This window comes from Capra hircus, chromosome 7 (genome assembly GCF_001704415.2).
Source record: "Capra hircus breed San Clemente chromosome 7, ASM170441v1, whole genome shotgun sequence".
NCBI classification, from domain to species: domain Eukaryota; kingdom Metazoa; phylum Chordata; class Mammalia; order Artiodactyla; family Bovidae; genus Capra; species Capra hircus.
Window position 1 is genome coordinate 42,003,297 of NC_030814.1, and position 10,248 is coordinate 42,013,544.

Consider the following 10,248-nt stretch of genomic DNA (forward strand, 5'->3'; position numbering starts at 1 on the left):
TCCTCCAGTTTACTCCTGAAACTAATGCAACTGACTCTACTCCTCCACGGAAGCCATGAAGCAAAAGTCAATGAAAGTGCAGTGGCTCTTTCTCCGTCTTTATCACATCTGACCTCCCTGTAGCATTTGACCCCACTGACCAAGCCATACTTCCTACTGCTCTTTCCTTTCCTACTGCTCTTTGACACTTTCCTTGTGCTCTCAGGAAGTGGTGCCATTTATCCTGATTTTCTTCCTAACTTTCTACATTTGTTCTTACTACCTGTGGCTGGATCCTCTTTCTCTCTCTGGCTAAGTGCTAGTGTCCCTGGAACTCAATCCACTCCTTGCTTCTTTCTTGTCATCTCCCTCTTTACTGGAGATTCCCAGGTATCTTATCTATTATAGTCATATCACTCTCCTGAGTTGTAGGCCCAGTTGTGAACTGCTGGCTGGGCTTCTCCACCAGTATATCACACAGGCAAGCTACAATTATATTCCCACCAACAGTGCTCAAGGTTTTCCTTCTCTCTCCAGCACTTGTTATTTCTTATTTTTTGATGATAGCCATTCTGACAGGTGTGAGGTGATCTCTCATTGCAGTTTTGATTTGCAGTACCCTGATGATTAGTAATGTTAATCCTATTTTTATGTTTCATTGTTGGCCATTTGGATGTCTTGAAAAAAATGTCTGTTCAGATCCTCTGTCCATTTAAAAATTGAGTTTGTTTTTTGCTATTGATTTTTATATGTTCTTTATATGTTTTGAGTATTAACCCCTTATCAAGTTATCTATTTTTTCCATTGGTTCCAGTGGTCTGTGTTTCTATCCCTTTTTCAACACCGCACAATCTTTTTTTATGCTTAATTTCTTTTAACTTTTTATTTTGTATTGGGGTATAGTTGATTAACAAACAATGTTGTAATAGTTTCAGGTGAACAGCAAAGGGACTCAGCCATACATATACACGTGTATCTGTTTTCTCACAATCTCCCCTCCCATCCAAGCTGTCACATAACATTGAGCAGAGTTTCATGTGCTATATATTTGGACTTTGTTGGTTATCCATTTTAAATCAACATTGCATAATCTTGATTAATGTACCTATGTAATTAATCTTCATATTGAGTAGACTTATTCCTCCCACTTTATTCTACTTTTCTAAAATTATTTCAGCTATTCTAGTTCCTTTGTCTTTTTATATAGATTTTAGAATAATCTTCCTTTTTACAAAAATATTGCTGAAATTTTGATAAGAATTGCATTAAACCTATATATCAGTCTGGGGAAAGAGAAATGGCATCTTTACTCTGTGGTCCAACTCATTAACACAATATGTTTCTCAATATATTTACATCTTCTTTGATTAGTTTCCTCAGCATTTTTGTAGTTTTTAGCATACAGGCCCCATATATATGTATATGTGTCTCTGTGTTCCTTGGTGGTACACAGAAATAAAATGGTGTATAGGAATAAAACCAATTTTTATATATTTATCTTGTATTTTGTATCATTGCTGATCTCACTAATGAGTTCTAGGAGTTAGTTTTTTTTTAAGATTCCTTGGGATTTTCTATATAGACAGCAAATCATGTTATCTAAAATTGGGACAGTTTTAATTCTTCCTTTCTAATCTGTATATCATTTGTTTCCTTGTCTTGTCTTATTGACCTGGATAGAATGTTAGCTCCATGTAGCTTCAGAATGGACTTCCCTGGTGACTCAGACTAAGGAATCTGCCTGCAATGTAGGAGACCCGAGTTTGACTCCTGGGTTGGGAAGAACCCCTGGAAAAGGAAATGGCTACCAACTTCAGTATTTTTGTCTGGAGAATTCCATGAACAGAAGAGCCTGGAAGGCCACAGTCCTTGGGGTCACAAAGAGTCAGACAGGACTAGGCGATTAACACAGAGCCTAAGTATAGGGAGAACAGGCATCCTTCCCTTCTTCCCAATCTTCATGGGAAACACTCACAATTTCCCCTTTAGTATAATGCTATTTTGGGGAATTTTTTTTTTTTTGTATATGCTTTTTCTTATGTTGAGAAGGTTCTCCTCTCTTCCTATCTGAGAGCTTTATTCACCCATGGGTGTTTGAATTTTATCAGATGCTTTTTCTGGATCAATTGATGTGATTTTATGATTTTTCTTCATTAGCCTAGTTAATATGGTGAATTACACTAATTTTTAGTGTTGAATCACCCTTGCACCCTTCAAATAAACTCCATTTGATCCTAGTGTACAGTTTGGTCATAATGTATAATTTTTTTATATGTTTCTGAATTCTAGTTTCTAATATTTTATTAAGTATTGGTATATCTATATTTTTGAATGTAGTTTTCTTTTAAATTTTGGTATCTCTGTGTTCCTTGATAGTATATAGAAATAAAATAATACATAGAAATAAACAAATTTTTGTATTTTGTGTCTTATGTTTTGCATTTTTGCTGAACTCACTTCTGAGTTCTAGGAGGTTTTTTTTTTTTTTTAAAGATTCCTCGGGATTTTCTATATAGACAATCAATCATGTAATCTACAAATAGGGACAGTTTTAATTCTTCCTTTCAGATCTGTATATCGTTTGTTTCCTTGTCTTGCTTTATTGCCTGGATAGAACTTTAGCTCTCTGTAGCATAGGAATCAGAAGAGCAGGCATCTTTCCCTCCTTCCCACTCTTTGTGGGGAACATTTATTCTTTCCCTATTACTGTGATGTTATTTTTAGGGACTTTTTTTCCTTTGTGCATGTTTTTTACTAGGTTGAGTAAGTTCTCCTCTATTACTACCTGTCTGAGAACTTTATTTATACATGGATGTTGACTTTTATCAAATGTTTTTTCTGAATCAATTGATGTGATTTTATGATTTTTCTTCTCTAGACTTTTAATATGATGGATTACACCAATTGATTTTTTAATGTTCAATCAGCCTTGCACCCTTGAAATAAACTCCATTTGGTCATAGTGCATAATTCCTTTTATATGTAGCTGAATTCTATTTTCTAATATTTTATTAAGAATTTGTATATCTATAATCTTGAGTGTATTCTTTTGTGTACTCTTTATCTGGCTTTGGTATCAGGGTAATATCAACTGCATAAAATGGAGATATTCTACTTTCATTTTTTGGAAAAGATCATGTAGGATTAATGTTAGCTTTTCTAAGATAGAATTCTCCATTGAAGAGACAGAAAGTAAAGTTTAAGAAAAAGAGAGAGAGAGAAAAAAAGAATTTTCCAGTGAAATCATATATGCCTACAGATCTTCTGGAGGCATTTTTATATTATTATTTCAATTTCCATAATAGTTGTGGGTTTATTCATATTATCTATTCCAATTAGGGTGAACTGTGAAAGTGTTTTTGAGGAATTGGTCCATTTTATCTAATGACTAGTTTATCTGTGTAAAGTTATTCTTAGTATTTTCTTATTATTATTTGGGGGGGTCACAGGGCCTGTAGTGATATCCTTGGTTTCATTTGTGTTGTTAGCAATTTGTGCCTTTTCTGTTACTTTTTAGAGTTAGTCTTGCTAGAAGTTTATCAATTTATTGACCTTTCTAAAAATCCAGCTCTTTGTTTCCTTGACTTCCTACATTGGTTTTTCACTTTAAATTTCATTGATTTCAGTTCCTATCTTTATTGTTGTCTTCCATCTTTTAGCTTGGGTTTGCTTTGTTTCTTCTGCTCATCTTTTTCTAGGTTTTTGAGATTATCTTAATTACTAATTTGAGTTTTTTTCCTCTTTTCTAATGTATGCATAAAATTGTTATAAATTTCCCTCTCCATGTTGCTTTAGCTTTGTCCCACAAATTGTGACCTAATTTTTATTCAGCTCAATGTATTTTTAAAATTCCTTTCAGGCTTTTTCTTTCATCCTTGGATTATTTAGAAGTGTGTTATTTAGTTTTTAAGTGCTTGAAGAACTTCCTGTAATCTTTTTATTATTGATTTCTGGTTTGATTCCATTGTGAACAGAGAAATACTGTGTATGATTTTAATTCTTTTAAATGTGTTGAAGTTTGTTTTATGGCTTGGGATGTTCTCTGTCTTGATATGTGTTTTGGGATCTCTATCTTGATATGTATTTTGTGGTAACTTGAGGAGAATGTATTCTGCTATTTATGGATTTTGTAAATGTTGATTATATCCTGTTGTCTGATAGTGTCATAAAATTCTATATCCTTGATGATCTTATGGCTACTTATTCTTTTAGTCATTGAGAGGGAGTGCTGAAGTCTCCAACTATAATTATCAAATTTTCCACTTCTTTTTGTTCAGTCAATTTTTCCTTCACATATTTTATAGCACTGTTGTTTGATGCATATGGATTTAGGATTGCTATGTCTTGCTGGGCTAGCCCTCTTATCTTTATATAATGGGTCCGGTAATTCTGTGTCCAGTAATTTTCTTTTGTCTGAATTCTGCTTTACGTGATGGTAATATAGCCACTCATACTTACTTTGATTAGTTTAGATTAGTGTTTGCTTGATATCTATGTTAGTTTGCTAGGGTTGCCTAGCAAAATACCATAATCTATCTCTAGAAAGCATCCTGAAATATAGAATGTTTTAAACAGGGTGTGATGGTGGCTTAGTCGCTAAGTCATATCCGACTCTTGCGACCCCATGGACTGTAGCCTGCCAGGTTCCTCTGTCCATGGGATTTTCCGGGGTGTAAACTTTGACTTTCTGCAGGTTCTTCAGCTCCTCCAAACCACTTTCTTCAAAGATAGAATGCCTAGCTGGCTTCACGATGTTCTTACATTAGAAGCCCAGAAACCTGAGAAAGGAGGCAAAAGATAAATTAGAAACAACATGTAAACATTATAGTTGAACAAGTAAGGTTGTTAGACACTTCTTTTCAATCCAGAGATTCAGGGAGCCCTCAGCACAGTAATGTCCTCCCACTGACTGATACACTCTGGGCAGTCACCCTAGGCACAGTTCAGACTATGTCATGTGGGCACCCTCCCCCATGCCCATGGTAAGGGGCACCCGAGGCTGGGCCAGGACACAGCTGGGAAAGGAGGACCTGACTTCTGGCACCTCGCCTTTTGCCCTTTGGGCTCCTTCTCCTTGTGTGGCCACCCTACTTTTTCTACTTCTTATTTCCAAAGGACTTCCTCCTCCTAGACGCCTCACCATCTTCTCACTGGTTCTTACTGTATATTTATTTGGAGTTTTTGTTTGAGGTGGGGTGCGTTAGTGACCAAGTGTCCAAGCTCTAACCTAAAAGTAGAATCTGACTCTGCGACTTATTTTATGTGTCTTCGGGCAAGAAATTAACAATCCTCAGACTCTTTCTCCAAAGTCTTATTAGAAACAGAAAATGTAGACTTGAAGGTTTTCCAAATATTTAATACAACTGTTTTGCTGGGTTTCCAATGGTAGGATTTGGGGCTGAAACTGAGGAAGTTTTTTCTCCTTTCTCCTACTTTTCAAGTATTTAGCAGAGAACAGTATTAGAGCAATTTAGAGGGTATATGTTTTCCCTGAACTATTATGTAAAGTTTAACAACACAGCTAAAAGAAATCAAAGAAACAGAGAGCAATTTATTTTTGTCTTTACGTACACCCACTCCCTCATTTATGCAAGGGAAATTATCATTAGCTGAATGCATTTCAAAGTTGTTCATGGGAAGATATTTCAATATCAAAAAGCCTCTGTGCCAAAGGAAAGCAGTACTACTTCCAACTTTATAGGAAAGGGAACTGAGGCACGAACAAAATTCGGTGATTTACTCAGACTTTTCTACTCTTTAACTTGTGCCATGCTAAGCCTGGGCCATGCATCTCTAACATTCATTTGTCTTTGGTTGGTTTTCTGTTTTCTTCCTTTTTAAATCTTTTGCTTTATACAAGAATATAATTTTTATACAAAAATTTAAAATGTGGATTTTTGAAGAAAAAAGGAACCCCAAATCGCCTGTTTCGTCTGCTCAGAAGAGGTTATTGTTAACATCTCTCATATTACTTCAAGCTTGAGTTTATGTAGGTTTCTTCTTACAAAACGGGTTAAGATTGTGCATGATCATTTGTATCTGGATTGTCACACTCAACCATGAGTCATCCTCCTCACTTCTATTGTGGAGAACAGTAAGGATACACTTGTAAAAATCCTCATAAATTATTGATGAATCTTTATACAGACGATTCAGTCTGACCCTTCATTTACGGCACATGCCACTCAGATTATTTTCAGTTTTATGTTATTATTTGTAATAACCTTATATTTACTTATAATAATTTATTTGTGTCTCCAGTTATTTCTAAACCATATTTTTACATTTTGAGACAGTCACGTGGTGTAAGTTTTACTGTTCTTCAGAAGTGTAACTTTGGTGTCTTTCCAAGTTATCTTGGAAATTTGGAAAGGGAACTGGACCTGATATAGAAAGGAGGAAAGGAGAAATGGATCCAGGTGCAAAAAACATCTGTTCTTCAAGACACTCCAGTGATGGACTTTTTACTTTATCACACTACTGTTTAATTTGAATATGGTGGGGGTGGGGGTGGGGGTGGGGAAAGTCTTACCTCACCAAAGAGGAACTTTGAATAAGAATTTGATAGCAAAGTGTCTGAAAGAATAAGCACTTTCTTTAGCAATGCAACTCCAGAAGTTTCACTTCCTCTTCCTCTTCTCTTCCCAAGCTAGAAAACTCTTAAAATACATGGACCCTGTTGAAAAAATCTTCAATAATAGAGTAGGAGTAGAGCTGATGACAGAGAAGAAGCCAGTTCAGTAACCAGCCATAGTGACAGCAATAAAAATTATCCAATTCTTCTCCAAAGAGCCCTTCTCAAATGGTCTCTGTGAAGTCATATGCACTAAACTTACTCCTCTTGAATTCACAGAAAGAATAATTCTTCTCAAAGTCTCTTTACTAGAAAAACCAAGAGAAATGGAAAGTCAATGGAGGAGATTCAGTTCAGTTCAATCACTGTCATGTCCAACTCTTTGCGACCCCATGGACTGCATCACACCAGGCCTCCCTGTCCATCACCAACTCTCGGAGTTTACCCAAACTCATGTCTACTGAGTCAGTGATGCCATTCAGCCATCTCATCCTGTCATCCCCTTCTCCTCCTGCCTTCAATCTTTCCCAGCATCAGGGTCTTTTCTAATGAGTCAGCTCTTTGCATCAGTTGGCCAAAGTGTTGGAGTTTCAGCTTCAGCATCAGTCCTTTCAATGAATAATCAGGACTGATTTCCTTTAGGATGGACTAGTTGGATCTCTTGGTTCAAAGAACTCTCAAGAGTCTTCTCAAACACCACAGTTCAAAAGCATATATTCTTCAGTGCTCAGCTTTCCTTATAGTCCAAATCTCACATCCATACATGACTACTGGAAAAACCATAGCCTTGACTAGATGGACCTTTGTTGGCAAAGTAATGTCTCTGCTTTTTAATATGCTATCTAGGTTGGTCATAACTTTCCTTCCAAGGAGTAAACGTTTTTTAATTTCATGGCTGCAGTCACCATCTGCAGTGATTTTGGAGCAAAAAAAGTCTCTCACTGTTTCCATTGTTTCCCCATCTATGTGCCATGAAGTGATGGGACCAGATGCCATGATGTTAGTTTTCTGAATGTTGAGTTTTAAGCCAACTTTTTCACTCTCCTCTTTCACTTTCATCAAGACGCTCTTTAGCTCTTCTTCACTTTCTGCCATATGGGTGGTTTCATCTGCATCTCTGAAGTTAATGGTATTTCTCCCAGCAATCTTGATTCCAGCTTGTGCTTCATGCAGCCCAGCGTTTCTCATGATGTACTCTGCATATAAGTTAAATAAGCACAGTGACAATATAGAGCCTTGACGTACTCCTTTTCCTATTTGGAACCAGTCTGTTGTTCCATGTCCAGTTCTAACTGTTGCTTCCTGACCTGCATACAGATTTCTCAGGAGGCAGGTCAGGTGGTCTGGTATTCTCATCTCTTTCAGAGGAGATTAATTTACGCTTAAAATTTTTTTTCCACTTCCACTCTTTCACTTCCTAAAAGGAATATTTTCAGAGACTTGAGGTAGAAGGAAGTTTAGATATCATTTAGTACAGCCTCCTCATTTTATAGATGAGAAAGTAGGTAGAGAATATATTGTTTAGATTTCATTCTGATCATTGTTTTCTCTTTTGCTCTGGAGTTTAAATTGTTCAGTTTTGTATTATATAAATCATCTTGTAAAGGGTTGTTGCCCTGGTAATTCTTTGATTCACAATGTCTGACATCAGTTTTTTCTAATAGAAAAGCATTTTCTTTCTTCAAGGGATGAGGTTGAAACTCATCAGGCTTATTTCTATTTTGAAAAATGAACTGTTAACTTCCCTCATGTAATCTTCTACATTTTCCTACATCTTTGACCTTTCTTGTGTCACTCTTTCTGTTGTAGAGGAAGAAATAGCCTCATCCCTACAAAAGCAAACTTTTTGTGTGTGTTCTTCCCCCCATTTTGTTTCATAGTTTTTTTTAGCAAAGTAATCCATGTTAATTGAATACAAAATAGTAGTGGAGACACCCTAGCGGTCCAGCGGTTAAGATTTGGTACTTTCATCCCTGTGTTCTGGGTTGAATTCCTGGTCAGGTATATAAGACCCCACAAGCCATACAACACTGTCAGGGAAAAAAAAAGTAGCTAAGATGTCAACTGCAGTTTCTATCTCAGCAATAATTGTCTAGAAAATTAATTACATTAGCTTTAGGAAGTATAATGTAGTAATTAACCTAGTCAAGGATGCAGAAAACCTTTACGAAGAAAAATGTCATGGAACATAAGGAAAACTGATGTACTAAGTTCATGGACTGAATGACTTAACATTTATGAAGATGTCATTTCCTCCTTAATAAATCATCATTCAAGCTAATTCAATAAAAATCTAACAGGATCTTTTTTCCCTCCAATTTTATTGAGATATAATTAACACATAGTATTGTACTAGTTTTAAATGTACAACTTGATGATAGTTATTTGTGTGTGTTATGAAATGATTACCACAATAAATTAACAATCATCACCTTTAGTTCAGTTCAGTTCAGTTCAGTTCAGTCACTCAGTCGTGTCTGACTCTTTGTGACCCCATGAATTGCAGCACGCCAGGCTTACATAGTTACAACTTATCTCTTGTGATGAGATCTTTTAAGATTTACTCTCTTAGCAACTTTCAGATATACAATATAGTATTATGAACTTTTTTCACCATGATGTACATTATATCCTGAGAACTGATTTATTTTATAACTGGAAGTTTGGACCTTCTAACCACCTTTACCTATTTTTTCCACCTCCCATCCTAACAGAATCTTTTAAAGTACTCAACAATTATATCTAGAATTTTCATGGAAATATAAAGTATAAAATAGTTTTAAAATTTTTTAAGAAGACCAAAGAAAGTGGGAGAGTTTGGAGTCATTCTTCTTAATTTTAAAGCTTGATGCAAAGTTGTTATACTAATTTCTGTAGAAGAACAACAAAAAACTCCAGCACATCACAAACAGAATAGAATACACTCATATTCACACAATTTATCTACTTGTCTAATATTCAACATGGCATATGATAGAGATGGCATCACCAATCAGTGAAGAAAGAATGAACTGGTAGCAGAAAGTAGTGAGAAAATTAGCTTACTATACAGAAAAAATAAAGTTCAATCCCTACCTCATACCATGTGTACGGTGAACTCCAGAGGAATTAAAAAGCAATTTCAAAAATAAAACTGTAAACTTAATAGAAAAAATAAAGGGAAATATTATAGTAATTTTGGAACAGAAATGGGACTCTTAAATAAAATCTTCAAGGCAGAATCCATGAGAACAAAGCTTGATGGATTTTAATACATCATTATTAAGGATTTCAGTTCAATGAAATTTTCAATGGACAAAGTTGGCAGAGACATGGAGCAGAAGAAATTACTTGTAATGTTCAGAGATGAGATTATACACACACACATAGAGACTGAGAGAAAAAGAAAATAAATAGAAAAATGGGCAAAGATAAGAGAAGCCAATTCATTAATGGGGGACCATAATGTGATCAGTAAGTGAAGAGATGATTGACCTCACCAGTAGCCAGAGAAATTCAAAGGGAACACAGTAGCATATAACATTTGTCAGCATGGCAAAAATTCTAGCGGGATCATATAGAAAGAGGGATTCTAGAGCTGCTCTGGGGAAGCAGCTCTCAAGCACAGCTAGTACCAGTAAAACTGTGCAGCTGTTCTGGAGAGACTTTTGTCAGTACCTGTTGAAATTAAGTAAGTGACTAGCCTATAATTTAAC